General features: G+C 43.2%; 1 protein-coding gene across 2 annotated transcripts in view; it reads left to right on the forward strand.

Annotated features, from left to right (window-relative positions):
* Positions 1 to 2,493: 2,493 nt before the first annotated feature.
* The window catches only part of slc8a2b (solute carrier family 8 member 2b), a 148,283-nt gene continuing 124,535 nt past the window's right edge, over positions 2,494 to 26,241 (forward strand). For both annotated transcript variants that reach the window (XM_031863541.1, XM_031863540.1), the window contains exon 1: positions 2,494 to 3,044. The gene's annotated coding sequence lies outside the window, so the exon portion shown is untranslated. The remainder of the gene's footprint in view (positions 3,045 to 26,241) is intronic.

Raw genomic sequence — 26,241 nt, forward strand, 5'->3', positions numbered from 1 at the left:
AATGAGGCGATGAAGAGAAACAGAGGTGTCTTTACTTGCACCCAGGAATTATTTCAAGTATATTAACATACCATATATACTGTATATGTCATACATCAATAAATGTACCGTTTGAGTAGATTAAAGCCCAAGTGCCTGTGGTGGGAAGCGGTAGGGTTTCCGAGCACCAGAGCCTCTTTGGAAAAGCTCTCACCTTACTGCGGCAGAGTCTTACAGTCCTGGTTCTGGTTCTGTTACGTACAAGGTAACACTGTAAACTCACCAGGTTCTTGTTTTTGCTCATGCGTCTGTGTTTGTTCTTATTTTGTGGTTTTCGATATGACTTGTGTTTATTCTCTGTCTCTGTTTTGTATCATTTTATTACTGTTCAAAATTTAAAAAAATATATATTGAAAATACAAAAGTAGAAAGTATTGTAGGCTAAGCAAACACCTCCAAGTGTAAAATTCAGGTGAAATTAACTGAAAGTGTTTTTGTTTGAATGTTTTTTGTTTTATTATATTGGCCCTCTCAATACAGCATTATTCAGCGTATTGAATGCATATTTCAGCAGAAACAGAAGTTGTCTCAGATTATATCAGGATTTTATGCACTGCTAGACCACTGAACGAGAAGCAGAAGTGGGCTCTCTGTAAACGTGTGTGGTGTCTGAAGGAGGTGGTGTACGCTACGCTGGCGTCCCAGCTCTGCGAGGTCGATTCAGCACAGCGAGTCTATGCAGAGACTGATTGACGGACTGTATTTCCTGCCTGCTTGGTCAGCAGTTCTCTGCAGTCTAAAGCGTGGCACGCCGGCTAAGTAATTGGCCCCTGCTCGATATTCAGATGAATGCCCCCTCCCCCTCTCTCTCCCTCTGCAAACGCTCCACTGCACCACTGACTTCAGTTATTGGGTTAACTCAGGAAATGCACAAATATGGAACCTGCTAATATCCAGATATTAAGAGTGTCAGGTATGATAATGGTTAATGTGATATGACTAATAAAAACAAGGAGGAGACGAAGATGTCTCATGTCTGTTTGTAAAAAATTCACAAAATTTTAAGACCATTGATTCGTGTACAAGGACACCAATTTGTTCTTGTGTGACTCAGCGGGAATGTTAATTAGGATTCTTTTCCCGTGGTGTAGCAAAGACTAGAAGTGGACATTGTCATCGTGACGTCACCCGTTGGTTTGTGGACACGGTAGTTACCATATTTGGACTACGGAGGAGAGACGTAGAGACGCTGTATAACGGATCTGGTAGCTGTAGCGAACTGTCAATCACAGTAGCCCCGCCCTAAAGCATACTCTGCTTTATGGTCTGTTTGACTCTAAATGGACCATAATGTACTAAATGAACATCATGCTGTATTGAAGAAGACTTGAAACTAGAGATTGAGACCATAAACTCATGTTTACAATGTTTACTGAGGTAATAAATCAAGAGAGAAGTAGAGTCATTTTCTCATAGACTTCTATACAACGAGAGGAGTCGCCCCCTGGTGGACATTAGAGAGAATGCAAGTGTTAAGACACTTTTGCATTGGTTTCACTCTTTAGAACCCGAGGCTGTCACCTGGTGGACACAAATTAAACCCATCCATGTGACTGTGCAACGGTCAGAGCTGGTGACGTAGTTTTAAATAGTGAGGAAGACGAGACCGCTGTTTGAGAGTGTTGTTGTGAAGTGACGTGTTCAGGGCGGTTTTCCTAAACCTAACTGGTTTTGTTCCCTGTGTGCATGTACAAAAATAACTAGATTACAACTTTGTGACTATTTTGTAAACTGCCTCGAGACTGTGTTGTTTTATTCGCTTTGTATTCTTCTTCTTCCACTTCAGTTTCTCTTCCTTTTTTTTGAGGCCACTCCACCTCCATTTCTTTAATGTCGTCCCCCATGTCCTTCTTCTCTCTCCCCTCCTTTCTTTCCATATCCCTCCTTTTGTTTCATCTCGTGTGTTTATTTATCCTTTCATGTCACCTCTCCCCGTCCTCTCTCATCTCCTCTACTCTCCACTCTTACCTTCATTTTCTCCCGTCCTCTCTCCTAGAATTTACTCTCCTCTCCTCCATCCCTCCTACTCTCCCTCATCTCTTTCTTTTCGTTCCTTCCTCTCCTCTTTATTTCATTTTTCTTTAAATTTCTATGTTTTGTCTGCAATTGACTTATGTCCTTTATCCCTCCTTTAATCCTCCTCTTGTCTCCTCAACTCCCCTTTCCACTCATCTCCTTGACTCTTCTCCTCTCTCTTTGTCTCCTCTCCCTTTTCCTTCCATTCCTTGATGTATGTCCTTCATCCCTTCTTTAATCCTCCTTTGCTCTCTCCTGGCTTCCTCCCCTCTCCACTGCTTTTCTCTCCGCTGTCCTTGTCTACTCTCCTCTCTCCTTGTCTCCTCTCCTCTCTCCTTGTCTCCTCTCCTCTCTCCTTGTCTCCTCCCCTCACCACCCATCTCCTCTCCACTCCTCCCCTCCCCTTGTGTCCTCTCCTTGTCTCCCCACATTTCCTGTCCACTCTCCTCTCTTTTCCATTTCCCCTTCCATTTCTGTTTTGTCTGCCCTTGATTTGTTTCCTTTATCTCTCATTTAATCCTCCTCTTGACTTCTTAACTCATCTTTCCTTCCTCTCCTCTCTTCTTGTGTCTGCTCCTCTCTTCTCCTCTCTCATTGTCTCCTCTCCTCTCCCTCTCCCTTTTCCTTTCCGTTTTGTTTGCCCTTGATTTCTGTCCTTCATCTCTTCTTGAATCCTCTCCTCTCCTCTCCTCTCTCGTCTCCTCTTCTGGGCGCACATCCCCTCTCCCCATCCATCCGCGCCCCCGATGACAAACCGCGGTCCCCGCCCGGCTGCGCGCTTTGTGTGATGAAGGGACCGCTGTGAGGGGGAGCGCGAGTTATTGTGTGCAGTTAGTTGAGTGTGTCAGAGAGAGAGAGGGAGAGCGAGCGAGAGAGTGAGAGTCGAGCAGCGGGGACGGAGCGGCAGCACCGAGATCAGTTTTCTCTCCCACTCTCTCATTCTAACATCAGATGCTCACCTCCTCGCGTGGCCGGCACGAGAACACGAGGTAAGAGACATTCTCCCTAACACTTCTGCGCAGTTATTCTGCGTTTGGTGCGCCTTTGCTGTGCGCCTTTGCTCATGTGCGCTTGCACAGCCCCATGCGATCATCACCGGGCTGCTTGCTGACCGTGGCCGCGTCCGACCATGTGGAGCTGCTTTGTGGTGCCAAAAAAAACAAGACCACTGACAGAGCGCGTCTCCCTAGAAGTGTTGCAGTTGCTTTAAAGGCTGTAAATAGATGGCTATCTATAAAGATGTACATGAGAATATCCGCGTTGACAGCCAGTTGTCATAATCTGTGGAAAGATTAAAATATATTTAAACACGCTCGACATAATCATAATGTATCCGCGTTTGCGAGGCGTCTCTGTGTCCTACATTCCCCCTGAAGTTGTTTTGTAGGGAGCGTGAGTGAAATGCTAAGGATGTTGCGGGGATTTTTTTTTTGCGAGCGATGCACACGGGCCGCTTTCTTCCGAAGTGCCTCCCCGGCTTTAATGAGCGCCACAGCCCCGCGTGGCCCCAGAGGGAGTCCGTGCAGCCCTGGGACCGCTGGGACCGCGCGCCGCGGGTGGTGTTGTTCCTGCGCCGGAGATCAACAACACCAACCAACTCTTGGCGTTTGCGCTGGAGCTGCCTTCATTTATCGCGGAGAGACAGTTCACCACAGATAGCGGGGGATTTTTCTGATTCTGCTTATAATTTAATGAAACAAATGAAACATAAAAATATGAAGTAAACCGGTGAGGATATCAAACGTCTCCTAAATTAAAATATTTTGAAGCCGCCGCTTCGTTGGTGGTGAAACAACTATATGAGGTTGTAGTAAATCAAAGATGATCACAATGCGCCTCTTGCCATGCGTCAAGTCAACAGGAATAAACACGCAACTTCCGGTTGAACTTTCAAAAATAAAAACCGTGCAGATAAACAGTTTATGGGAGTTGAACGGAAACGCACGTGTTGTTTTTTTTAAGACTGACTTTGGTCAAATGTTTTGCATAATGATTGTATTTCCTTGTTGCACATCGTCTCTGTCAATAACCAAAATACATTTCTGTAACCAACGAAATGTAGCAGTCCGGAAACACACTGTGTGGATCAGGGGCGTTTCTAGGATTGAAAGACAGGGGGGGCTTAGCCCCAAGGGGAGTGGCATGTTTGTGGATAGGCAATTTGTTTTGGGGCCCATTTGGGGCCGTGGATATCCATTGTTTCAGACAGTTCATAGATTGGTTCAATCAGAAAGAGTGTGATTTTGCTATGTAGTTTTGCTTGCATTCAGTATATGATAACACAAGAGACAGAATTTCAGGGTCATAGTGAAATTTGACAACACAAATATGAACTTTTCTCAAATAAAGAGAGAGAAATAATTTTCCTGCTTGTAAAGGAAAGACGGATAAACTAGCTCCCAAATCCTAATTCTTAAAGGGACCGCACACAATGGATGGAGAGTGGACCTGACAGTGTGAACTTTATATCGTTAAGTATGATGGTAGGCTGTTGGATTGTAATTTGAAGGGGGAGAAAACATACAAACCAGAACGCACACACATATGTAGCATGTTAGAGTTATAAATAACTTGTCCATGTGAGTAACAATGGTTTAATTTAATAAATAAAAAAATAAAAAAAGATTATTTTTAGGGGGGCTTCAGCCTAACGAAAATAGGCCTAACGACGCCCCTGGTGTGGATGCATATAATATGGAGGCTGCATTCGGATTATGCCTCTGTGTTACAGAATGAAAAGCTTTTATCTTGAAAGCTACTTTGCTCATCTTCCGGTTTCCCGTTGTCTCTTTCTGTCCACCTTGACGCAGCAGTGTTTTGTCCGGGCAGGGCTTTCTGCTCAGCAGGTTGGGTTGGCTGTATGATGTTCCATAACCCGACTACGGGATCACCTCCACCCCTCCTCCATCCACCATCATCTCACCAGACTCCATGTCATTTTTCACCGTTTTAACTTGACCGAGTCACTGCAGGTTTCCAACGACTTTATTAATGTTGTAGTTGAGCACAATATATGGAGGAAATATTAAATAGATATAAAACACAGAATCTTCATGCATTTACATGCAAATATTGCACCTTAATGTGTTTTTAATTGACATCAGATTATGAAGTGAACATGTGTTCATTATGGCCATTTTTTTATTTTTTTTTTTTAATATACATTTTTTTGTTATCATTTAGCCCCGGCTTAAAGGCAGGTCTACTGGATACAGTGAAGGATGCCCAGCTCTTGATTCTTAATGTAGAATAATAATATATATAAGGGCCGGGCTGCAGCGTGCGGGCTGCAGAGAAAGTAGAGAAGTGGGATCCTCCTCCTGTGCACAGAAGCTGCAGTGGGACTTCCCAGGGCTTTTCCTCTCTCTCTCTATCTCCCTCTCTCTGTCCCTGCAGTTTTTTCCCGGGGCTTCCCTTGTTTTTCCTGCACCAGCCTTCCGCCCAGCCCCTCTCTGTCGATGGGGCCGGGCTACTCCCCTCCCTCCATCCCTCCATCCATCTATGAAGGGAGAAAATGCTGTAGGATACAGATGCAGCAGCAGAACGAGATGTTGAATGTTTGGAAAAAGAACACAGGAGAAACACAGGAGAATGCTGTTTGAGTTCCATGAAAACTAAGGACTTTTGTTGCCTAAACCTAACCAAGTACTTTAGTTTTGATTTCATTTGTAGTCATTTTAAGCTAAACCGTGATGTAACCAAACAGTCGTTGATATCCCATGATTTTTTTTTGTCGTACGTTATCCACGTAATCTTGAACAAAGACATATAAAGACTGTTGAATCACACCCCGTGCAGGCGAGCGGGACGGGAGGTGGATGGGTCCAACAAACGGCGATCTTTCAGCCAAGAGAGTGTGAAACGAGAAATTATTGTTGATGTTTTTGTAACTTGCCTATTTCAGTAACGGCACATCCGTAGTTATTTGAACCCAAACGACGATCTATTCCTAAACCTAAGAACTGAGTTTCCTATCCAATCAAGCAGTTTTTGTTGTTGTTGTTTTTTGTTTCAATTTACAACGTTAACCTCGTGTTTCAAACTGTTTCAAAATGCGACCGTGACCTATGAGAAACGTAACTACAAGTGCAGTTAAGTTGGATGGAACGTAATGTTATTGTTGACATGGTTGGAAATACAGGCTGTCCATACAATCAAACTTCTTTTTTGCAACCAGAGGAGTCGCCCCCTGCTGGCCAATACAAATAATGCAAGTTTAAGGCACTTTGGCATCGGCTTCACTTTTCAGCCTAACCTTTGCCGCCTCTTCGTTTTATTTTACTTCTGGTGATTTCATCGGCGCTTCAAAAATCAAAAAAGTGGTGTTCATTTGTAAAGATTATCTTGTTGAGCTAACCGTGTTATTTTCTGCATTGGCCCGTTGTTGAGGGAACCAGTGTGAAGCTAACTTCTTCGGTTGTCCTACATAAACACGTCATCCTGCGGTGCACTACACAGCTACTGCAGCAGCCGTTTGTCCCTCGGGGAATGTTTTAGGACTCAGAGTCATGTTAAATCAAACTCATTGCACAGTGTGTTCTTCTGTGGTTCGATTAGGACACTTTTGCCTTTCCGTCCTCTGGTGTCTGGCATTAGCTTGTACGGCCATTTTTAGAACTCCAGCAACATCTTCCGAGCACTAGTGCTGCTTTACCTTTCCTATTGGCTGATGGATTATTCATTAGCACTCCTCCTTCCTCTCCTCCATAACGCTCCCTGTCTCTTTCCTCTCCCCCCGTCCTCCACATGGTTTCCCTCTCTGTCGTGTAGATTTCACTGTAAGGCGTTTAGCAGATTCTCACACAGAGAGACATATGTCCCCTTTTCGCTGCATCCTCTAACCTCTATTTACCCAGCAGGTGTTGTGCCGCTCTTTCATCACCGCCACACTTCACATGCGTACATTAACAAATCACACTTGGGAAAAGCTCAGGCACAACCACAGCTCCTGCATTGCTGGCTGCTGTGTCGGGCTGTTACATAATGTTATGTTCCTCAGCTCGGCTGTTAAAGTGATGATCTGCAACATCTTGATAGAATACAATATTACCAAGCTTATGATTTAGCAGAAAGCCACTTCATGAAAGCTTTCCCATCCGTGAGCTGATGTGATGAAGTGAGCATAGACTGTATGAGTTCGGCACTTTGGCCGTCTCCATCTTCTTATGGTTACGACCTGTTAATCACGAGGTAGCCCCGCCCTAAAGCATACTCTGCTTTATGGTCTATTTGACTCTAAATGGACCATCATTTACTAAATGAACATCATGCTGTATTGAAGAAGACTTGAAACTAGAGATTGAGACCATAAACTCATGTTTACAATGTTTACTGAGGTGATAAATCAAGAGAGAAGTAGAGTCATTTCCTCAAAGACTTCTATACAATCGGAGGAGTCGCATTTCCGCATTGGCTTCACTCTTCAGTACTAGAGGTTGCTGCCTGGAAGTGATGCATTCAGTGTCTTTGTAATAAGCAGACAAAGTAAATGTAAAGTTAGCATGAAAAAGTGATGCTTAGGAACTCAAAAGACATCAATGGAAAGTGGCTCTTTGAACCACCAATGTTTTATAGCTGCAACAATGTATCAATTGGTCGATCAGCCATCAGGCAACTTTTTTGATAATCTTTGTTTGTTTTTTAATCATCATTTAAGTACCTTCTCCATGTTATCACATCTCTTGAATTTGCTGCATTTGTTTATTGTTCTGAGATTATAGGAAACTGAACACTATTTTGTTTTGGACTGTTGCTGGTACACATCAAGAGCTATGAGAAAGTCACCTTATGATCTAGGAAATTATCTCATTTTCACTGTTTTCTAATGTTTTATTGACAAAAAGATGAGTCAACTCATTGAGAAAAAAAATCATCATGTTATTGTTATGTTGCAGCAAAATGTTTGGATTGGTAATGGTCACTGTCTGTTGGTCCTCGTTCAGTTTGCTGAGATGCCACCAAAATGTTCCAGAGTGGTGATACTTCGCGGCTGTGGCGTCTGATAAAGTAAAGGCAGCGAATGCTTCCATTCACATGATGGGTATCGAATGAAGTACTCTATTGGTATTACTTTAAGGGTATTGGTACTGGTATTGTAATATTTTAACAATACCCAGCCCATTAGCTACACTTGTTTCGTAACCTTAACCAAGTATTTATAATGCTTCTATGCATTGGAAGGCACTGAAAAATAACTTTTTTTCGTCTTTAGCTTTAACTTAACTTAGATTGTTTTTTGAAATATTCTGGTAACTAACGAGCATGCAAGATTAAATGCACAGCCTCCTTGGCAGAGGTATAAAGAATCTGCAGATTACTTCAAGCAGAACCTTTTAGAAGGATTTATGATAGTACAACACATCAGACAACACAAAGAACACACAAAGAGCAGCAAACCAGAAGCAACAAAGCCATTAATCTCCTTAATCAAAGTAAGCGTCCCGCTCTGTATTCCTTCGTCTCAGCGCCTCATTATCCATCTTCCTCCATTATCCTACGTCCTCTGCCATCTCCTCTCCACCCGATTGCTCTCTTGGGATACATTCAGGGCTGTTTCCGTACCTCCGGCCTCTTCACACTTTTTAATTACACAAATGATCCGACTGATTGGTGCAGGGTAAAGCGGCGTGTGTCTGAGTGGGTCAGGTGGTACGCGCCAGGCTCGAATAAACGGAGACAGGGGGATTTTATTTTTATTTTTTTGTCAGGACAGACAGACAGACGGACGGACAGGCGGACAGTCTGGAGCTCTGTCACTTTAGAGATTAAACCGTAAATCTGAAAATGTGAGAGTGCTGTAGTGAGAAGCATCGCTCTGTGGCTGATATTGGATCAGTGCTGTATGAGCGAGCAAGCAAGAAAACAAATAAAAGAGCAAACAGACTGATGTTTTCCTAATCCCTACACCTCCAATTTCATTTTGGAGGATAAAAAAACAGAGAGAGATTAAGCGTAGGCAGACATGCAAACAGACAGACAAAGACTCTGGAGAGCATGTGTCCAATAAGATCCAGGACATGGATTTAGACAGGAAGACGGATTCAGAAAATAAAGGCTTAGAGAGAGCAGATATATGAAGGAGCACAAGAAACGAAAAGACGGCAAAGACATGTCAAACAAGGCGCCTGGTTTCAAGTCCGTCACAAGCCTTCAAGAACTAGTTCACGTCAATTCACAAGTCTTTATATGCACTGAAATTAAGTTGCAGAACTTTTTTTTCAGTGCAGGTGCCTAATTATTCAGACTTTTTCGTCAATGTATTATCCCTCTTTTCTGTGTTCTGGGACTTTATGGAGTCAAAACTTGATTGTTTTTACATGGAGTTTTTTTTTACCGTTGTTCTGTTACATAACTTCCAGACTTTACAGATACCAGTTACGTACCTTACTTAACGAAACTAACTTAACGAAACGTAGTTTTGTTGCGTGAGTAAACCTTAAAAAAAAACTGTATGCGTGTAAGGAGCGGAAACTCTACGTTTCCTGTGAACACAGAAGTTTATTTTGAAAAGACAGTGTGTACTGTGTGCATGTAACTAGCACGAACTGTGTGTTCCCTGTGAACACAGAAGTTTATTTTGAAAAGACAGTGTACGCATGTAACATTGTGGAAATTCACACGCTGTCCCCGAGCCCCAAACTGACGCTAGAGGGTATCTAGAGCGTCAGAGTTCCATTTGCAGAAGAAGAAGAAGTTGTTTACCTCGATGAGCCTGAACCTGCAGCTGTTCTTCACAGAGCCGTGGAAAGGTCACGATGGGATTGTTACCAGCTGTGACACTGGTATTGTTTCCACCTGGTGGGACTGTGTGTGAGTCATCATCGCAAACCGGGTCCTGGAGACACCTACTGTAGCAGGAACGCACCACATAGGAGTTGTTTTACTACGTGCCAGGTGTCTTATTTATGTCTGATTTAGCATTGCAGCTGGTGTGATTGCAAGATGGTCTCTAGTTCTGCGAAGTACTGCGTTCCGACTGATTCATAGAGGAAGGCTGAGCTGTATTAGGACATCGCATCAAGCATTAGACGGCTGTGACTTTTGTTTTCAAGCTCATTCACTTGAAATTTGGCAGTTTTGACCTAAAAGAGACAAATGAAATCACCGAGCCACAACCGGTTCAACATTGATTGGACAAACGGACAGTACAGAGTGAGTCAGATTCTTCAGACAGACAGACAGACGGGCTGAATGCTGCATCGGTGTTTGATTGATAAACTAACTGCAGGCAGTGTTAGTGTGTGTGTGTGTTTGTGAATTAATTTGTTCTCCTCCCGCTCACCCTTTCCTCCACTCTACCACTTCTATGTGTAACCTCGCCCTCTCTGCCTCTCACTCATCTGTCTCCACAGCCTGTGAATATCAATGAGGATCAGAGTGACATAATTCATGGCTACGGCCTCCAGATTCACACTGTTTGTCCATTCATGATTTTAAAAGTTTCTTTTCAAACATTCACAGATTCCAAACAAGAAAACGTGTTAAAAAAACCAACAAAAAAACTTGCAACTAATCAATTCAATTCAAAGAGCTGATTTTATCATCCTTGACTCTTTCCTCATGCTTCCTCTGCTCTCGTGTTTGTCTGCCTGTTTTTCTGTACGCTTGGGTGATTGCGTGTTGTGTGTGCGTGTGTGTGTGTGTGTGTGTGTTAGTTCCTCGCCTATTAAAAGCTCCAGGTCTCCAGAGGGAGTGGGACTGCTGGAGGAGGGTTTACACCAGAATCAGCTGCCGGGCGTCTCATGACCGCTCCTTCCATCTCCTCTCCTCCATCATCCCTCCATCCTCGTACTGGCAGTGTGTTTTACTCCTCTACCCCTTGGCTCTCTCAACCTCCCATCTACCGCCTCGCCTGTTTTTGTCCGTCTTTCATCTCTCATCCACTTGGAAGACGATGCCCTCTTCATCCGTCATCTGATCTTTACTCCCTCCTCCGTCACCCTCACGGCTTTGTCCTCTCCCTTCTCTTTTAACAACTCGTTTGTCTTCTTCTTACTTTGATCCATCCTCCAGTGCTTCTTCACTTTCCTCCCCTCTGTACTCCACTCTTTCCTCCAAGCTCTTACACCCTCATATAATTTTCGTTCCTTCCATCCTTCTCTTCCACCTCTCTTTTTTTCTCCTCCTCCAATCATTGTCAGTGCTGTCATGCTTATCCTCCATCTGTTTTCCAGTTTCATTCATCCACTCCCCTCTTCTCCTCCCATCCTCATAATTTAATTTCCTTTTTCTTAGACGTCCTAAGCTACATTTCATTTTCTTATGTTATTTTCTTTCTTCAAATCTCCTCCCTTTCTTCTTCTTACCTTCTATTTGCATGTTTCTCTTACTAATCCCTCTCCTCTCATCCTCTGCATGCCCTCCTTACTCTAATTCTGCTACCACCTGCATTTTTAGCCCTCCTTTTCTGCTCTCCAGTTGCTCACTTTCCTTCCTTCCTTCCTTCCTTCGTCTCTCGTTTCTCTAACTGCTAATTTCTTTCTTTCCCGTCATTTCATCGTCTCTCCCCTCAAAAACTCTTCCCTCCCACACTCGACTCCTCCGTCTGTCAGTTGTCCCCTGAGGGTGCGATCGAGCTCTCGTGTGGGTCGGATCGGCTCTGAGTGGACCGTAGGTTTGAAGAGCATGCTGATTATGGGACTCTGTTCCTCTCAGTGGTGTTCCAGTAATTTAATGGCCCACTCAATGACCCTTTACTTTCTAACGCCTCTTGTTCTTCTTTCTTTGAGCCGGAGCTTTAACATCAATCTCATCTCTTTAATAACCTGGATAATCATCTCAATGTTTGAAAAGAAGCAGGTTTACTGTTTCTTCCCAATTTATTTCCCAGTAGAATAATACAAAATCCTCCCACTCGTCTTCCTCTTTGTCTGACTGACAGGTTCAATATCTGCCGAGTTATCCTTTCTTCCTCCTCCTCCTCCTCTTTTGTCCCTCATTCTCTCCCATCATCCACCCACTACAGCCACTCTGTCCTTAACACTCCACCTCCACTTTACCTCTGCGTGTGATTGACTGGTGGTAAATGTGTCCACTCGTGCATTTCCTCTGTCTCCCTCTGGGATCAGGAGAAGGAGAAGGAGAGTTATTAGTGGTTAGTGATGTCATATGGCACCATGCAACCTCGCCTCCTCTCTGACACAACGCTGGGCTGATGTTCACTCTGCAACCGTTGACATTGTCCCTCGCGGTGCCGCCGCACGCTCTACAAAAAAGAAACAAAAAGAGGCCTTCTGTTTGAAACGACCAGAAGTGAACGAGGATCCCTCAGAAGCGTGTGCGCGAACTGAGAGGACCTCTCCGGCGACGGGCAGACCCGAGCTGCCGCCGGGGTGACCACGGATCCACGAGACTCGTGTCCCGATGTCCGGTCGCCCCCTGTGAGTGCCCCTAGTGCAGGAAAGGACTGCGAGAAGTTCTCTCTCTATGTGACTCACTCGCCTGGCCTGAGGGAGAGTGGCTGAAGAGGAGCTTCTCCTGCACTCCCTCGATAGCCTCCGCTAAGAGAAACTATACCGGTAGCCAATTGCACCGAATAGTAATAAATCACCAACAGAAGCACAACCAGTAGCTCGTTTGCTTTCTTCTCTGGATCGCAAAACATTGATCTTTAGTATAATCTATCGCTCGAATAGCCGTCGGTTAGTCCTAAATTGTTCTACCCCTGCTCAGAGCCCAACAGATACAAAGCTCTTTCAAAGTCACCGTCGTATAGGACCGGCTTGAAGCGGGACTTCCCCGGGTCTCTCTTAACTATAGAAATGGATGTTAGTACATGTATGTGTGTGCAAAAGGTGCATCAGTCGTGTGCCGTGCTGGAAGTCCTTCTACTTACCACAGGGGCTGGCAGGTCTCCCCCGTAGAGGAGACCCCTTCTCTCTGGGTTCCCCGAAGAGACGTGGAAAAAGAGTCGTCTAAAAAAGTTACATTTTTACTTGTTTATTTCGTCCAATTCAAAGTATATTTATTTTGGTTCAAATACAGAGAACAACTTATCAACAAAAAGACGTAAAGAAAAATCGAAAATAATTAAAAACCCTGAACTCAGTGAGCGAGCTGTTTTCAAAAGTCCGGAGATTTTTAAGAGTTAAAGTTTTAACCCCACACAGGTAACCTGGTGGACTTCTCCCCAACTCTCACCCCGGTTGTCTAAAACCGGGAATATTTATACTCTCGATACACCGGGGGAAAGTTTCACCCCCCCTCGGTGCCTTCCTCCGGAGGCATGACATGGGCATGGTAACCCCCCTTCATTTCAGTCATACATTGACGGACATATCGTTATCTAACACAACGACCTCTGGTGCTCAGGACGTGTGACACACCGTGCTCACTGGTTGATAATAATACTCAGACATGTATTCCCCATCGTGTGTTTTCAACAGGTTACAGGGATACATGATAATACATCAAAAATAAAAGATACAAAACATAATACACCTTTTTGCCCAGCGTAAGATTAATTAAGTATTCTCATATATACGTACTCTTCTGCATAAATTGCGCCCATGTCCTTAAGGGACCCTTGTCCTTAAGGGGCCCATGTCCTTAAGGGGCCCTTGTCCTTAAGGGGCCCTTGTCCTTAAGGGGCAAGAACGCGGACGCGGCCCAATGCCTTTTACGAGGTGAACGTAAGGCCGAAGGGGACCTAAACTGAAGCCTAAAATGAATGAAAATAAAAAGTAAAACACACACACACACACACACACACATAGATGCAGGAATACACAGACTTGACACACCCCACTGGCCCACCCACTTACATACTCATTGGTCTGAGTCCAGCGACTGTGCCACCAGCTGTTCCTCTATTGGCTGTTGTCCTCATGTAGGAGCTGTGTGCATGTGTGTGTGTGTCACTTTCACTCAGTCTCTCTCTGTCAGTCTCACCCACTCTTTCTTTCTCACATCAGCATGTCTTCTGTCAAACTAGTGGAAAGAAGACATACAGAATACACATTTTGATGTTTTATTACTTTGTTTATCTGCGTCTGTAGATATTTTATAAATTCACCAAAAGTTACCATTACAGAATGCCCCATTTGCATATTAAAAAATAACATTTCAGAAAACTTGTTATACAAAAAATGATTGACTTATGTAAGTAAAGAACTGGAGAAGTTTCATGGTGATATTTATTTGTTACATTTTTCATCCTATTGAAATATCTTTAAAGGGAAGTTTGAAATTCGTTTTTTTTGTCTCACTCTGAGCCAGAAATCTCCACTTCAGTAGCCTTTACATACATTCAACTTTCCAGTTTCATTCCTGTCTATATTATGAAGGTTTATACAGAGGGGTTTGTTCATATATCATTCATAGCCTGATTTATACAACATTGTATTACTAAAATCATGATGGAAATAGATTTTTATATGGCTGTTGACAGTATCTTTTTATTTATTCATGGAGTGACACAAAGAGATATCCACGATCCCCTCTGTAAAAACCTTTTACTTTAACATGTCAACAAAATAAAACAAGAATTTTGGACCTGTCTTTATCCAATGTTCAGATTTCTGTTCTGGAAATCTATGCAAATTCGCACATATTTAAGAAGAAAATGCCTCATATCCATATTTAAACATAACATTTTAGAAAACGTATAATACAGAAAAATATTGTCTTGATGTCAGTAATCAGCTGGGGAAAGTCGCATGTTTTTTTTACCCTATTCACCTGTAGTGTCTCTCCTGAGTCATCAGTGTTACACACAGGACCTAAACAGTGTGCAGAAACAAACAATGGTACAGTGCTGTGCAGAAGATACAACATTAGAGGTGTTTTGAGGGGAAATCAATCTATCGCTGAAAGATAACATCCGCCCCCTCTTCCTTTAGTTCTCGCTGACAGTGTGTGAATGTGGGTTTGTGTATATCATTCATCAAACTATTCCTCTTGGAGCAGTTTCTTTTCGTGAATAATGCAAGAGAGAAGTAGAGTCATTTTCTCATAGACTTCTATACAACCAGAGGAGTCGCCCCCTGATGGACATTAGAGAGAATGCAAGTGTTAAGACACTTTCGCATTGGTTTCACTCTTTAGAACCCGAGGCTGTCACCTGGTGGACACAAATTAAACCCATCCATGTGACTGTGCAACGGTCAGAGCTGGTGACGTAGTTTTAAATAGTGAGGAAGACGAGACCGCTGTTTGAGAGTGTTGTTGTGAAGTGACGTGTTCAGGGCGGTTTTCCTAAACCTAACTGGTTTTGTTCCCTGTGTGCATGTGCAAAAATAACTAGATTACAACTTTGTGACTATTTTGTCTTTCCTCGTCTTCCTCCGGCTCAGCAGCAGTCAATGTAATTAGATTGAGATTGTTTACAGTCACATTCTCATCAAATCTTCTCACTGTCTGGCACACACACACAAAAACACTCAAGCTGTGATTGGTTATTGCTTTTTCATCCCTTCTCCACATACCTCCACGCTGTGACTCATCACACACACACTGTGACCACATCAAATTCTGTCAGGGACTTCTTCAAACCATTACTGGTCTCACTGATGTCTGTCTTCTTGATTTATCATAATGCGTGTGTGTGGTTGTCTTGCCCTTCCTTATATTATTATATTCTACAGCCTGATGCTTTCTGCATTCTGCCCTCAGCACTTGGTGTTAATTAATTGAAAAAAATCAAAATATCGGCTCCCGCAGGATGCTGCCGATTGATGTTCCAGACTCTTTAACAAGGAGGTCTGATGCTGAGCAGAATCTTTGCTCCTGAACAAACTGAGCGCAAGACAAAATCTGTGATTAAAAACCCCTCCAGGCCTGTTGTTACGTGATAGCCTCAAGCCGTGTTCACACCAAACGCGGCATGAGTGGATTACATACAAAGATTACAAATTGACGCAAATGACGCGGTGCGAATGGCGCAAATTTGCGCCATTCGTGTGAATTGCGCGAGTTGAAATTTTGCTTGTCGTCTTGCGGAGACTAACAAAACTAACTAACAAAACATGAATTTAAACTTTTTACAAATCATGACGTACTCATTTCGGCATCCTTTTTGTCCGTTTATTGCAGTTAAATCACAGCAAAACCAGTTTATTTTATGTTCATACAGCTGTAGTAGCCGACGTGTGGCTTGCTAGACAGTAAATACACCTCGATGAAATCCACGGAGCTCCTCCAGATGATGTTATAAACCCAGACAAGAAGTTGTTTAGTTTCCCGGGATATATGGGACTTCCACAACACGTCCTAAGCAGAAATAGAGGTTATTTCTTCCGTGGTTGATGGCGGAAATAAATGGCTTAGTTGATATCGGCTGCCAGGGCGATAAGCCACGCCCCCGCTAGAATGGCGCTAGACTTTATACTTCTTAAATTGTCCCAGCTGATTCGCCTGCTGGACTGATGGTCCGAGCTGCGTCATGTGTAAGAAGCTTACTGTAACGACCATCTCTGCACTCCCACTCTCAGCTGAAAGTAAAGAGTTTCTATCAAACCCTTTTAAAGCTTTTTGTGCTTGGGATTTATGTCTGTGTTTTTGTGTGCTGCTGTTTCATTGATGTAATGTAAGACTTGTGATGTGTGTGTGTGTGTGTGTGTGTGTCGCCATATGCTCGTCAGTGCTGCCCTTTTGTAATCAAGACAATAAGTGTGTTATATAGGATGTAAACATTTATCCCGCCGTGCGCAGTAATGTCATCTGACCTCTGCGATCTTATAACAGAAACACATCCCATCCTTAGGCTTTTTATCTTGTTAGCTGTGAACTCTATCATCGGTGTGTTTACTGCCACTTTTATTTGATTAGTATTTATCCAGAGGAGACTCTGCTGAGAATGTGGAGTCTCTTTTTCTTAAAATAATCCCTTTGTTGTATTAAAGACAGTGAATAGTGTTGCCTCTGGTCTGAAAACGGCTTCACCATAACCTGCAGGCCTGTGACACATCTATTGGTCACTGTTCATACTATCCATATGACGGATTAAAACATAAATATAAAGAGGTTTACTGCTGAGCTTCCAGCATTGTGTTATGAAACACGACATGTCGGATGAGAAAGCCTCTGGCTCTGATTATGCAACTCTGAGCTCACTGTTGGTGGTCAGATGTGACTGCAGACTGAGTTCTCCACCGATTAAGCATGCATTCCTATCATTTTGGTGGACGTGCAGCTTAAAAAAAGATTAGAATTGATGCAACAGAAGCAGATATATCGTCTCTTTCTATCGGGGTGTGTTATGCTACTAGCGGCTAATGCATCACGGAGCTTCACTTCCTTCTTACTCCAAACCTCCAGGATTTATTTTTAATTTTCTAATTTGTAGTCTTCAGCCCCAACCAACACTGACTCAAACGACATCACTTGAGGCGATTTATCGGAGTTCACGCAGCCCCCTTTGGAGCCACAAAGGGCTTTATACAACTTATTCTTCACATAAGCAGTAGTAATGTCCAACACCTGCAAACAGATATGAAGTTATAATCTATAACTTTTCATACATACATACATATACGTACATACATATTTGAAATATTTAACAACTAGAGGTAAAAGAACACTGAATGACTAATTTAAAGGTACACTGTGGAGATTCTGACCACTAGTGGAGCTGTAGAGCAATGTTCTGTTCTACACTTTTATCTTGCTAATACATAGACAAGTGGCTGTAATGTTAGCAGCGTTGCTCACATGCTTGCAAAACTTACTCACAAAATGGTGGAAATGCTCCAATATAAAGGAATATGACCTAAAATGCAGAAATGCAGAAAACATGAGAGTTTGCTCAGATTTTACGGAACACAAAATCCATGTGTTTAATAAGGGCGTGAGAAAATGTCTTTTTTGTTGAGAAAAGTCATAAACAAAACAGTTTGTTTACAATCAGTTTTGTTGCATGCAACTTCTGCTATCTCGTTACAGTTTCAACTCGAGCCTGCTCTAGAAAATGAATCCGTAAGTGTGACCCGAGGAAAATAAAAAGACATTTCTAACACAATAATTATTTATTTATGTGGTGAATGCGAGTTTTCTTGCCGGCTGTGCTGTAAATAATGTATGCAGAATCTTGCCCAAATTCCCAAATGAGCTGGCAAAATTTGTACCACGAGAAAATGACCCGGCTGACCGATCTCCCCGGCTCCCTCTTTCATGTCTCTCAACCTCAGTGGTTCCCCTGCGGCCCCGGGGGCCGTGTTGTTGTTTTTTTTAGATGGCAGCAGGGGTCAGGGCCGGGGTCAGTCGCTGTGACCACTGGGGCCGTTGCTCATTGTTGCTGCGGGGGTAACTGACACACAATTCTGGCTACTGCTGCTGTTGTATTATTTAGCACAGACACACATCATTGGTTACGCTCACACATACATATTACACATGAAATGATTGAAAGCAGATGTTCTTGATGACTTTCTTTTTAATCCTCCAAACAAGGAAATGTGGTTGATAATTAAAACAAAACAAAAAAAAAGGACACCCACACTGGGGCATCAAACGTCTCCCCTCCAGGCTGCCGGGTGCTCCCCCTGTGTCAGCATGAGCGAGCGTTTTGTTCGGCTGGTAGCATTGTGTTGGGGGGTTTATGGCCGCCTGCCTGCATCATCGTCTGGCTGCTCTTCCTGATAACACGTTGATGTTGCAAGCACACGGATCAGTGCTCTGGAAATAAAGGTGGAAATCAGTTTTGTGTCTTTGTGAAACGGAACAACTTTGGTTCTTATGACCGTTGAACGAAAACAATCAATGTGAAGACACCATCTCGGGGGAACTGCGATGGGCGTTTTTCATAATTTCACGATATTCTATAAGATGATTGAGCAAATTATGAATGGATCTTGAAAACAGTTGCGGCCCTGCTGCGATGCCGTGTCCGCTGACCTGTTGTGTTTCTGGACAACGTCTTTGAGACATCTCTCGCTGTCTCTTTTGACATTTAGTGGGTGATGTTATCTCCTCTGGAGCTGCCATAGCTGGCAGCTGTGTGGCTGGCTTGAAACGTCAGTGGTCGACTGTGGTACGGTTAGAGAAAAAGTCCTGAGAGAGCATTTTTCAACATAGATTGTCATTATGAAGGCTGTTCCTCTGCAGCTAAAACAGGACAGGATATACTGGAAGTCCTGACATTTTGAAGGGATCTTAGTTTCCCAGAAGTATTTCGGCCAGTTAATTCTATGTGCTGTACGATTTCAGTCCCACCCTCACTAAATTGCGATTCATAGAGGCATTTACACAGAAACCAGTGTACAGTTGAGTCCTGAATATTGTTCCACTGGACAATACAGAACAGAACAATTATATGTACAGATACTACATATGTATTTGAATATATGAGCTTAAAGCTGGAATAGCTATCAGGTAGATCCAGCTGTTTTTGTGACCTGACAAACACGGAAATAAAATGTAGTCTTCTTTCACAGCCTGATAAGTGACACGGTAATACGACGGCCACAGGTTAGATCTGCTCCCCTGGGGCTGAAAACCATGTATCTCCAAAGATCAGCTCGTCTCGGATTAGGAGCAGAATCCTTATTTTCTTTCGCTGACCTTCAGGCGTGTTTTTGATAAGTCTGGTTGGATCTCATGGTCCCCGAGATCAAGAAAGTGTAAATGGGCCATGAGAGGAAAATAACTGAAAATACCAACAGGTGACAGCAGCTCTATATCAGTGAAGCGTGACCATACTAGATGGTGGTAGTGGTGGTGTTGGTGGTGGGAGGCAAACACAGAGGAGAGAGATGAGGTTTACAGGAAAATGCAACACCAGATATGAAGAGAGAAGAAGGCTCTGGTCACTGTTATTACATTAGGAGACTTTTAAGGAGTGTTATTGGAGCCCTGAGGCCATGATGAGGAGCTGGAGAAGCTCTAATTCACAGCCATTACTGTAACACAGCTTGAGCTTGTTATCGTCGAGACAGACAGACCCTTTAGCAAGAGGCAACAGCAGGGCAAGCATATTAAACCAACAGGTGCGTTTGTTGTCATTCTTAATCAATGACTTAATCCACATTCGGTGCTGTAGTGAGTATTTTGGACAGCAGGACGGTGTGTTGGATTGAGTCAAAACAAACGACAGCATACATACATAGTGCTTGTAAGTAGATACATTCCCTGTTGGTTCACTGTTCTGACAATTAGAAACATAAAAATAATTGCTTTCCTGTTTTATTATGTTCTCGTATTGCTGATGACATCATGCTAGGTGGAATCATTACACAGTAAAAACAATAAGGACAATAGAGGTGAGGTCGACATGAAGACTGATGGAGCTCGGAGGTGTAAATGAGTTTGACTGTGTCTGAATCAGTTTGCAGCAAACTGTTTCTGGATGGATAGACATTTAAATGTTCCCCACCTTCCTGCTGTGACAGTGTTCTTTTGAACTTCTCTTCTAAAGTTACAGTGTCACGCACGATTAACTCACCTGTGATGAATCTGAAATTAAGTTTAATAGATAGAAATATATATGGTAAAACCAGTAATTGCTGTTGTGTAACTTGGTTCCTGCTGTCTCTCTGTATTGAGGCTTTTTACCCCCCCGGTGTGACACTCTCTCCCAGAACTGTTTGAAACCATTAGCTGTTTGATAATTAGCATCTGATGGTAAAATAATACTGCAATACAACACTACTTTATGGCTCTATGGCTCTAACATTTTGGTTTGTTTGTCCATTTTCAATGGTGCTTCTTGCATTGATATAGTGTTGTTTATGAGAGAAAATTAGACAGTAGCATGAGGTGATACTAACTCGAACACTGTGGGTGTACAGCAGTGGCGGGCCGTGCATTTTATACCTGGGCCTTCACTGCTGTCCTCATTATGACGCCACAGCTACGGTTATTATTTCTTTCGTGTAAAAATGAAGCTCAACACCTGTAAATACACTAACTGCAGAGTGCAGATACATGAATACGCCGAGAGTGTGTCTCCTCTCTTCTCTGACTGCAGCGCGAGGCTACTGTGAGAGTACCTGCCTGCGAGTGCTTTGGGGCGGCTCACGACAGCACCTGCTGCTCGGTCACGACAGTGCAGAACGGTACGTGCTTTCATGTCAGAGTCAAAACACCAGAAAAGTCGCTCTATTTTTCGCTAGTAGCTTTTGACAGAAAAAGTCGTTATGAGGGTTCGGAAAGTCGCCAAGTTGGCAACACTGGCACTGACTAAATGTGTCCCCAGACCAACATTGGACGTAACAATGGTTCCCATCACATATAAAACCAAACAAAAATCCATCTTCATAAAAACAAGTTGTACAAATAATAATATATAAACAAGCATATTAAAGCTACTGCAGATGTAAAAACAAAAGCAGTTAACTTACCAAAGCTGCTGTTCACTATTTAAAGACAAAGTCCATCCTCCTTTTTTGTTAATAAAGAGTTTAATCTCACGGTTGTTCAGTACATCCGTGCGTTTTAGTTCCAGTAAGAAGTCCTTCTCTATTCATGGATGCCAGTGAAGACAGTCGAGCCTCCCCAGTTGTATTTCCTGAATACGTTTTAATGCGTTTGAGGGCTGAAAATGTCCTCTCGACAGAGGCAGCAGATATTGGGATCGTCACCGGCCAACATGTCAGGCTAGCCCACTGACCAATCACGTATGGCTAGGCCAGCTAGAAGGCTCTGACATGTCAAAGAATACGCCCAACATGTCAAACTAAAGATCTGATTGGTTGAAGACTATGACAATCAACAATATCGTCCCCTTTCACTTAAACTGCAAAGGGATTCACTTGAGAGTCTGCAGGCCTCGGGCCTCTCTTCTTACCTAGAGACACAGAGGTGAGATCTGATTGGATAAAAGCTCTACTTAAAACAAGCTGCACTGGAAGCAGAGCAACTGAGGAAGACGGTAGCTGTGCAATGAGAAAATAAGATAATGGGAAAAAAATTTATAATACATGTAGTAGTGCTGGGCGGTATACCGGTTCATCCGGGGACTGCCATCCTTTACCTCTCCTGACATCCCCTCCAACCTACACACCTGCATCTCATTTACTCGTCAGCCACACACAGTTCACCTCTCTTTGTTCTTGGTCAGATCATCATTGTCTCTATGCAGTTTCTTGCTACCTGCAGGTTACCTGTCTGCTAGATTCTTGCAGGCGGTAACCTCCGGTTCTTCCGAGTAAAGCCAATGCGTAAGTGTCTTAAAACTTGCATTCTCTCTACTGACCAGCAGGGGGCAACTCCTCCGGTTGCAAAAAGAAGTCTGATTGTATAGAAGTCTGAAAAAAATGACTCTACTTCTCTCTTGATTTATTACCTCAGTAAACATTGTAAACATGAGTTTATGGTCTCAATCTCTAGTTTCAAGTCTTCTTCAATACAGCATGATGATCATTTTGTAAATTATGGTCCATTTAGATTCAAAAAGACCATAAAGCAGAGTACAATTTAGGGTGGGGCTACTCTGATTGACAGGTCGCTGCCGCTACCAGAGCCGTATACGGCGTCAGTACATCACTCCTCCGCATTCAAAACATCCAAACATGATGACCCCTGTATGTCAGACCCACTGCCTGCTGGACTTTTGATCACCGTATGCTTTTGTAAATATATCCTCACCTATCTGCGTTTGGATCCAATCCCTGTTTCCCTGCATTGTGACATAACTAGCCTAGAGGCTTAAAACAGAGTTTTGACATTAAATACAAAACGTGGGGGCTTAGCTGGGAGCTGGGGCTTACCTGACATTTACATTGCAGCCAATTTGGATTTGTCTTATGTCTCACTGAAAAACCATGTCTAAAACATGTCTTCAACACTGATGTGAGGACTCATGTCAAATCTCAGCTACAACCGCTATCACTCACCAGTTAACCAACGGCTTGTCCATTTACAAAGTAGCAGTGTATAATGTGTCACATTTATGAACCCTTGTTTATCTTCTTTGCTGCTTGGTCGCCTCAGATAGTCATTTCTGTTTTTCAATGAAGCTGTCTTTGGCGTGATGTGTTTGGTGTCTGCCTTCATTTGCTCAATCTGTTCACCTGTTTTCTGAGGTATATGTTTGATTTGTTCTGCCTTGTTTATTGGATTAATACTGCTTGGTTAGTGTTATTTTTACTTCCCTATTTACATTTTTTGTGAAAACCAGCTCGGTCTCATTCCCAGTTTTTTTGTTTTTTTTCTAGTACTGCGGCGGATGGGTGTACGCATCATGTCATTTCTTTTGATTTGGACCTGCGGTTTTCAAATCCTTTGTCAAGCGGTCTTTAATTTATTTGATAGCCATTATTCAATTGTTCCATGCAACAAAATTCCACGGCTGAAAAAAAATTATGAAAGCTATGGATGATGAGGTGGAACTCCTGTGACTAAAATTATTAAGGTTAATGATGTAAGGTACACAGATGTAAGGTACTTGCCTGGAAATGCCACCTCCTGACTCTGTTGTCCAATCAAACTTCTGCAGTGGCTGACGCGTAGGCTGCATTCACAACAGATCAGGTGGTGTGGCAAAAACGCCACGCTCATATTTGAGTGGGGGTAGTGTATTTGGGCTGTGGGAGTCGGCGCTCCAGGGGATGCCATAAAAAACTCAGGAAAAGTTCAAACAGAATCAAGTTTTGGAGGAACGCAACCCAAAGTTACGCTGCTTCGGCCAATCACATAACTGGCGATCCAGAGCTGTACAACCCAGCAAACCCAACAAAAGCTGTGCAGAAGCGTGAATTAGGCTTTAGACTCGGGTTGGATTGGTTCACTCAGGAGACTGCTGTTCATGTGTGAAACTAAAAGTCAAGTTTGACTTTGATTTGAAGTTACGTCCGTCCTTAACTTACATCACATACATAACATACTTAACTTAGGTGTATCACTTAAGTTGCGTAACAAATGCACTTATTTCAAGTAGTTTTGTTGCCTGAACAGAGAGACGCCATGTGGTCCTGACCAAGTGCCCGTATGAGACAAGTTGGGAATGAGAACGGGAGGGCGGGAAACCATTGTGTGGAAGATTCACAAATAATCTGTTGGCACACAACAGTCGGCTTCATCTGAAAAATGTCAATCTCAAATTTCGGTGTGCAGCCCACTCATGATCTACTTTGCATTAAATAACAAGCCAAAAAACAAACAAAACAAAACTGCTGCTGTTGAGCAGCGGGGTCTCGGCTGTCAGTCGCTTCTGCCTCCATGAGCTGTATTCTACAGTCAACCAGAGAGCAAACTGTGGTGAGAGGAGAATGACAATTCCAGCTTCTGTTGTTAAAAAGGCTGCTCTTCAGCAACGGGTAAGATGCTCACAGCACTTGAATGCACCACTGCAAAATAATAACGTCAACAACGAATGCAAAATAAAAGAGGACGCCGTTCATTGAATCTGCAATGACATGATTTCATGTGTTGCCCTCTTTTCAGTCATAAGTATGAGATCATAACACAAGGAAAAATTCCAAGGACTGTTTAAGCCTGGAGGCAACTGACTCATTGATTATTCAAAAGAAGGTGAAGCTCTACATTAGTGGTGAGGTGTCATTGTACTACTCTACTCATATTTGTTTTGAGTTTTCTTGTTATATGCATCTTGAACCTTGCTTTTTGCTGGCCTCAGTTTTGCCCCAGGCTCAGAGAGATGAAAGTCAGTAGCAGCGTGTGTTTTTGTGACGTTCAGGTGCCTCCTGTCTGGAGACATTCTGGTAGAGATGCAACACCCACCTGCCTCACACTGACAAGACCTGACACATCACATCAGCTAACGTGTTACTGTGCACGGCAGCTGGATTGGCAGGGTTTCGTATCACACAAAAAAATCCATCTTGACAGGCTTCAAGTAATGTGTTTTTGTCCAGACCAATCAGCGTCCTCTGAGGGGCTGCTACAAGCTACTGTTTGTGACAACACAGAGAGGAGACTGCTCATTCAAAACAACAATGGCGGCTCTATCGGGGAGTACTGGGGAGTATTTTTACCATGAAGGAAGAGCAAGAGCGTCCCTGAAAGTTTAGTTGACAGGTGGTTCAATCCAATCATGGTTCTGTGTAACAAACCATCTGTTTTGTCTGGTTAGCTAAAACTGAAAGTGACTTGGAATAAGGGAGTCAGAAAGAAAGACTAGTACAATGTCAGAAGGGATAAGAAACACTGTGGCCATGTACAATATATGACATTCAGACCAGACTGACCCTTCCCTAAGCCCCGCCCCCCGCCTGCTAACACAAGCTGTCAAGCTGTCAGAGCAACCATGGTGCCCACACTGTCACTAACTGCATGAATATTATCTAACTTTTGTAAAAACGAAAAAAGCGATTTCAGAGAGAAGCAGACATAAGAGTCTAAAATATTTGCTTAATGAATATATCCAGGATGTCAAACTCAGCAGTGGAAACAGGTTAACAAGATAAAGATAGAAGCTAAAGCTACAGATCACTGTGTTAAAGTGAACCACCACATCACCTGGAGATCCAGACAGAAGACAATGAAATAAAAAAAGGAAAGTAGCTCTTTATTCACAACCTAACAACAAACGCAGTATGTGTATACATTTAATAAACCTGAGGTAGCTAGAGTAGAAGTGCTAACTCTAGTTAATGATGTGCTAGCATATTCTGCTAATGTTAGTTCTACAGGTTTTTACGTAGAAACGCAACATTTTAGAATGTTCTTCCAACCTCTCCGGGTAACGAGCATCCCTATAGCCAATAGAATATAGAGTAATATAAACAGTCAGACCCTCTGTGCCAACATACTGATGTCGGTCTGAACGGCTGAAAACTTATTTTTGTCCTCCGACAAACCTTTTCTGTCTCTTCTTCTTGCTTTATTTCTGTCACCACTCTTCTCTCCAGCTGCTCCTCCGAGTTAATGCCTTGATGCGCAAATACCACACAGGCCAGTGGTTCGACTCTGTGTGTGTGTGTGTGTGTGTGTGTGTGTGTGTGTGTGTGTGCGCGTGTCATATCTCTCTTTTTGAGAGCGTGCAGGCTTGTTTCAGTTTGTTGTGTATTTCTGTGTTCGGGGACTTCCTATTGTTACACGACCGTGCTTCTCTTTCATTTCTCTCTGTCTTTTCCCTCCGGTCCTCTCAGTCTCTCACTTGTTCTTCTCTGTCCTCCCTCATTCATCCTATCATCCCTCACTTCATTTCAGCCTGTCACGGACTTCTCCAAAGGGCCTTGTTTTAGAGTGCTGCAGCCTGACACTGAATGGCACTCACATGGTTCCTCTCTCCTCTCTCTCTCTCTCTCTCTCTCTCTCTCTCTCTCTCTCTCTCTCTCTCTCTCTCTCTCT

The sequence above is a fragment of the Anarrhichthys ocellatus genome, unplaced genomic scaffold (assembly GCF_004355925.1).
Source record: "Anarrhichthys ocellatus isolate YVR2014 unplaced genomic scaffold, GSC_Weel_1.0 scaffold29, whole genome shotgun sequence".
Lineage (NCBI taxonomy): Eukaryota > Metazoa > Chordata > Actinopteri > Perciformes > Anarhichadidae > Anarrhichthys > Anarrhichthys ocellatus.